This window comes from Pinus tabuliformis, chromosome 1_2 (genome assembly GCF_031772625.1).
Source record: "Pinus tabuliformis cultivar Carrire ecotype Pingquan chromosome 1_2, CPIR1, whole genome shotgun sequence".
Classification (NCBI taxonomy): domain Eukaryota; kingdom Viridiplantae; phylum Streptophyta; class Pinopsida; order Pinales; family Pinaceae; genus Pinus; species Pinus tabuliformis.
Genome location: NC_142298.1, coordinates 1144729205 through 1144735542, shown reverse-complemented (window position 1 = coordinate 1144735542; position 6338 = coordinate 1144729205). Strand labels below are relative to the sequence as shown.

General features: G+C 34.3%; 1 non-coding gene across 1 annotated transcript; it reads left to right on the top strand.

The window, feature by feature from the left end:
• The first annotated feature begins 4163 nt into the window (after nucleotides 1–4163).
• Nucleotides 4164–4236, top strand: TRNAR-UCU (transfer RNA arginine (anticodon UCU)). Its single transcript has one exon. It is a non-coding gene; the product is annotated as a tRNA-Arg (tRNA).
• Nucleotides 4237–6338: the final 2102 nt, after the last annotated feature.

The window sequence follows — 6338 nt, the reverse complement described above, 5'->3', positions numbered from 1 at the left end:
TGCATAAAAACAGTAAAAAGGAAAATTTAGAGCACTACAGCAGATCCTCATGGGCCTCATTTCTTACTGGTTCCGTTGTTCTGGTCGATATCCATTGGGATTTCCATTCGTCCCTCCTGAGTGGTGTGGATGCCCGCAGACCGGGATAGAACCTGAGCCATCTCCTCTAGTTTGTCATTTTGCCTGATCATAATGGTCTGAAAGTTTTTCATCTCCTTTTGTAAATTGGGCACCCCATTGGCGATTTCTGTCATTTCTTTTGCAACCTGTTCCATAGCTTTTGCCAGGAGGCATTTGAGAACCCAGTAGATGTGCAGGGACTGCCTGTACAAGGTCAGCCTGCCTCTCGTATTTCCTGGGTCCCTGATCATCTCCGCCCATTCTTCTGTCTCAGATGCAGACTGTTCTTCCAGAACATCGGACTCTAAATTTTGAATTATCCTTCTGATATCCTCATTCGTTCCTTCTTGATAGGCTTGTGCTGCTTCCTGAACCACTGATTGGGTGGTCCTTCTCCCTCTGCGTCGATTACCCTGGTCATCTGTTTGCCTATCTTCCGGGTTGCCTTGCCTAGGGCGGCCTCTGCCACCTCGTCCTCGTCCACGACCCGTGTGCGCCATTCTTTTTCCTTTCCTCTCCTGTACACAGTCATCAATTGCAGGTGTCAGCGTTTTAAACTTCTTATTGCCTTCTTCGCTTACCAGTTCCTTTTTGGCGGCTCCTCTGTTTCTGCTGTAAACCCCTTCATTATTTTGAGTCTGGCTCTGCTCTCCATTCTCACAATATAACAGATGGATTAAGCCTTCTGTCATTTGGGTCAGATATTGGGTCATGGCCTTAATCTTCGGGTCCCCGCTACCCCTCTTCTCTTCTGCTCCTACCATGGGGTTATTGTTTTGATTTTCTACTGCTTCCCTAACACTGCAATCCCTGCTATCTTTTTCCTTTCCCCTGGGAATCACCTCCTTCGACCAACCCATCAGGCTCTCACAGCGGGTTGCCGAGGGTAGGCTTATCTTACTCCGGCCCTTCTTATTATCATGGATTTCACTATAATCTAGCATATCCATACTATCTACGGGAATGGATAATAAGGAAATAGGAGTTTCAGATGGCACATACCCGAGAACGCTAGCTTTCCTGGTAATTCCTGCTGGCTGCACCACGTTCGACTCCCTCTTTGTCCCGACTAGAGTGCCCTTTCTTTTGCCGTCCGCCACCTTCATATAATTTCCTTTCGTCACCCTGCTCGTTTTGCCTTTACCACCTCCACTATTTCTAATCATCCATACTCCACCTTTCCCACTCCGGTTCCTTGTATCGTGTGCCAGCTTGGTAATCATTATTTTGTTTGGGAGGGTGGTTTTATGCCTACAACTGCTGCCAATACTCCTTACCTTGTAATTATTACTCATGCCATCCTCAACCACCATATTTCTCATCCCGATCGGGGGTCCTCTGTCTCTATTGCCTTTGGGTCGTAGCTTCATCCATTGTCCTTATTGTGCATCTTCCATTTACTATCTATTTTCCTTCTTTCTTCCTGGCTTCCCCAATTTGCCAGGAAGTCCGCTGCTCTGTTAGCCTCTCTTCTAACATGCTTGATCGTCATATATTCAAATCTCCTTAGGATAGTTTCTAGATCTTGGATGAGGCTGGCCGTTCTCCATCTCTTCGAAACTTTGTCCCAAGATGCTCCATTGTTTAGTTTTTTGAGAATTTGAACAACCAGCTGGGAATCACCTTCCACTTCCAGGTTATTGTATCTGTTTCTGATGGCTATTTGTAAACCCTGTCGAACTGCCATCAGTTCTGCCTCGTTGTTACTCATGAAGCCACCATTGTCTGCATATATCCATTTCGTTCTTCCTTGATCATCCCTGAACAGACCTCCCATCCCAGCTGGGCCTGGGTTTCCTTTGGAGGCGCCATCAAAGTTTAGCTTTATGAATCCAGCCGCAGGACAAGAAAAATGCATATTGTCATTATACCTTGTCTTGGGTTCTTTCCATAACTGGGGGGCGATCATACCTTGGTTTAGGTTTAGTCTCCTTAGAATCTGTTCCTCTTCCTGTGTCACCTCCCAGTCTTCTCCATTCCAATTATCTGACAGAATGGTTTCACAGATATGGCTTAAGGTTTTTTCCCATATTTGGTTCTTTTTCATTTCTTTGTTTTGGAAGATTCTTCTGTTTCGTTCCTTCCAAATCATCCACATATTCATCCCAGCTGCCAGGCTCCAAGTGTGTCTTACCACCGGGCTCACAAATTGACCACTTCCCCAAATTTTAATAGTGTTTTTGATGCTTTGTTGGTCTCTATGTGATTTTCCAAACAACCTTCTAACCTCTTCCCACTGATGCTGGGCTTCTGAGCATGAGTTAAGTAGATGTTCTTGTGTTTCCTGAGATTTTTTATAGTTTAATCTTGTACATTAAATTGTATTATTTTTTAATAAAAGTAATTTATTTATCTTAAATTTTATTAGTTGAAGTTTTATTTTGCAATGATTTCAAGTGAGTACTATAGTGTATCGTCTAATCAAATCAAATCTAGACTGCAATGTGTCACACTGCACCACATCATCTATCAATTCAAAAGAACATAATAAATGTTAAATTAATTGATATCAAAGGTTAACATATATATATATATAAAATACAAATATCAGTAAACAACTCTAACATTGCAACTATTGACCCCTATAATATTGTTATTTGGAACTTACAAATAAAGACAAAATCTTTGTGTCTTAACCATAGTTGATGGAGATGCCATGTAATTCCAATCAAGCACAATGCCACATTATGCCTATAAGGTCAATATCCCATTAGTATCACCACTCAACATAAGTTCAATGATAATAGTTTTGACCTTATGACATGAGTATTATATAAAAAGCTTGTCATCATTCAATGTTAAATAAATAAATATAAAAAAATTGCTTGTTATCATTCTCTCCAATGGTCAATTCTATATACACATTATATAATATTTTTTAAAGTTTTAAAAACTTAATAAAAATTGGAAAATGTTTTAATTAATAATACTATATAACAATCCTTGTAATAATATTTTTTTTTTCTTTTATTATCATAAATTAATTATATAAAAGTAGAAAATTTCATAAATCTAAATTTCTAATCAAATTAAAAAAACCAAATAATAGTTTTTTTGGGTCATTTCAAACATAGTGATCTATTCTTAATGTATAAGATCCTAATATGCAACTACATCATCATGTGCATGTTGACAAAACTTGACCATCTAAAATACTTTGCTAATAGTTTCTAAGGGGGTGAACTTTTACTCATGCCAAATGCTTGAGGGTTTTGAGTTATTCACATGTTTTCTCATATGACAGTCGAATAACCAATCAAAATTAGTTTTAGATCATAATTCACTTATGGTGGTGGATGAATTCATATTTCAGCAAATGAAATTAGCAACAAAGTTGTCATACCTACGAACAATACATAATTACAATTTAACAAAATATCTCAATTTACTAATCAATAAAACCTAAATTGACCAATTGAAAACCTTAACACTAACTTCAATTCAATATTTTTACTTTAATTTAATTACATTTAAACAATACATAATTACAATTTAACAAAATATCTCAATTTACTAATTAATTAATCAATAAAACCTAAATTAACCAAATTAAAAACCTTAACACTAACTTTAATTCAATATTTTTACTGTAATTTAATTATATTTAAACTAAATGACAAAAAATAGCTGTTATATAGCACTTAATTAAAAAAAATTACGTTTATCTCCTCAGTATTGTTCGATGTTTATGCATCCTTAAAAGCTTCATCCATGTCAAGCTAGATAGACTTATTAAAGAAGAAATCATGACAGACTTAATTTTTTTTTGTCACCGCGTCTACGGCCCAATGGTCCTCATTGATTGCAGAGTCAGTGATGACATAACTATCAACATCTTTTGTTAAAATGACAAAAACAAATATTAGACCGTCAAATTTAATAAGTGATTTGGATTTCAAATTCCTACCCTGCCTTGAAGGAATTGCCAGCCTTTCTATTCCTTAGATAGAGTTTAGAGTCTCAATCCATTAAGACGGGTATTTTTTTTTTTTAAATATTCACTGTAAATGTGATTAAATTAGCATTTTTAATTGTCATCTTCAGCGCCCGTGGCCTAATGGATAAGGCGTCTGACTTCTAATCAGGCGATTGTGGGTTCGAGTCCCACCGGGCGTGAGTACTAAACACGGACGTGGTTATGATTGAAATTTGATTTGAGGCCGTGTCAGTGAAATATGACGCCATTTTATTCAAAGTAAAATTTTCTTTTATTTTGGGTTAGGAGTAGAATAATATTGATTTTATTCTAGATTAAAAGTAAAATAAAATTGATTGGTTATAGATTGGGAGTATGTTTTAAAATTGTAATTTTTATTTTCCATTAAAAATAAAATAAAATTGTTTGACTATAAATTTGGAGTATGTTTTAAAATTACTAATTAGTTTAATGAAATTTGATACAACATTTAATCTAATAAAATTCAGGTTTGGAATATGCTCTAAAATTGTAATTTTTATTCTCGATTAAAAGTAAAATAAAATTGATTGGTTATAGATTTGGAGTATGTTCTAACATTGCTAATTAATTCAGTGAAATTTAATTCAACATTTAATCTAATAAAATTTACTGGCTAATCTTTGCCGAAAGCAACATAAAATTAATTGACTATGACCCTAGAATGATGTAATGGCTGGGGCGGATGGCTTTCGCACCCCAGCCATGTTCGATTCCTGCGGAGGCGCATATTTGATGACCCCCACGCTATGGAGACGTTTGAACGATAATGTAATGGCTATGCCGTTAAAAATTCTGTTGGCTTCGGCCATATTGATTGTAAAAATCTGCGGGCTTCGACTATATGATAATTTCTCTTTGAAAAAAATATACCCTAAACTTAAGCTTCCTCATAACAATATAAAATTAATACCAAATTCAAACCAACCATACCAATCTGTTTTGGTGACTTCTTTATTCTATTCATCTATATCCGTTTTGTCTCTGGTTGTTTGTTGGCGATAATAAATAAAAGAATTTGATTGAAATAATTCCAAAGTATGTTGAGAGTTACTTCAAACAGCCAGAGAACCTCCGTTTCCCGTCTCTCTGTCAAACCCCATAGCATTAAGATTATCTGTTCTGAGTGACGAAATATTAATATTGCAATTAAAATATTTGAAAATAAAAATATTTAAAATATTAAATTTATTCTTATATTAAAAATAATTATAATTTCTTAAATCTAAAATTATAAATTAAATTGACATTTTATTTCGCTATAAAACTTCATCTCAATTTTATTAAGTACATGTCAAAAGCAAAAAATGATCCATCGAAATGTATCTTTGGTCATGCGAAAACATTTTAAAATGATTACTAACGGCCAACTAATATAAACCTGTAAAACATGCGGTATATGTCTAATCAAACATGTGAATTACGCAATATACATTAGTTCTTTTAAAACGTGAAGCGATAAAACTATAATAGGAACGAATTTTCGCAATATACATTAGTTCTTTTATGTCATCATATTTACTTTTTATTTTTATTTTTTTTTTAAAATTATATAAAAAATTATTTGTTTACGAATTAATTAATGTGGTTTATTGTTAAGATAAGCTGAAAAATCAAATCATGGTAGCAGGTTAAATAGAGATTTAAGTCAAAAAAATATTTGTCCACGAACTAGCTAATGTAGTTCATTGTCAGGACAAGATGAAAATTCAGATCATGGTAACTAGTTAAATAGAGATTCAAGTCGTTACACAGTTGTCATATAAGAGGATAATTGTTATTGATTTAAATTTTGAATGTGAATTCACTAATTATTGTTATTTAAAAAAAAACATCACTTAAAATATCCATTAATAATACATTAGGGTACAAAGTTTCGCTCTTTGTGCTTATTAGGTGTAATATTATTTCTTTATTATATAGAGTCATGAGTGAACAAAAATTATTTTGGTGGTTCATCGTATTAAAACCCATTGTTTATATTTGATGTAGCTCTTAAAAGTCGAGGATTCTCCATTATTATGTGTCTAAGTTGAGTGGACGGCTTACTTAGTTAGGATAGGATGCTGGCCGGTTTGGCTTTTAAGTAAACGCATGACTACTTTTAAACCATAAGATAATAATATATTTCTTACCTAGTTTTTCTAATTTGGGTTGTGGAGGATAAAACTCATGTGTTTTATGTGTTGTTGTTTCTATGATTACTTTCTCTTGCATTGTCTTTACTTTTAGCACAAATCTTCTCCAAAATCAAGATACACTT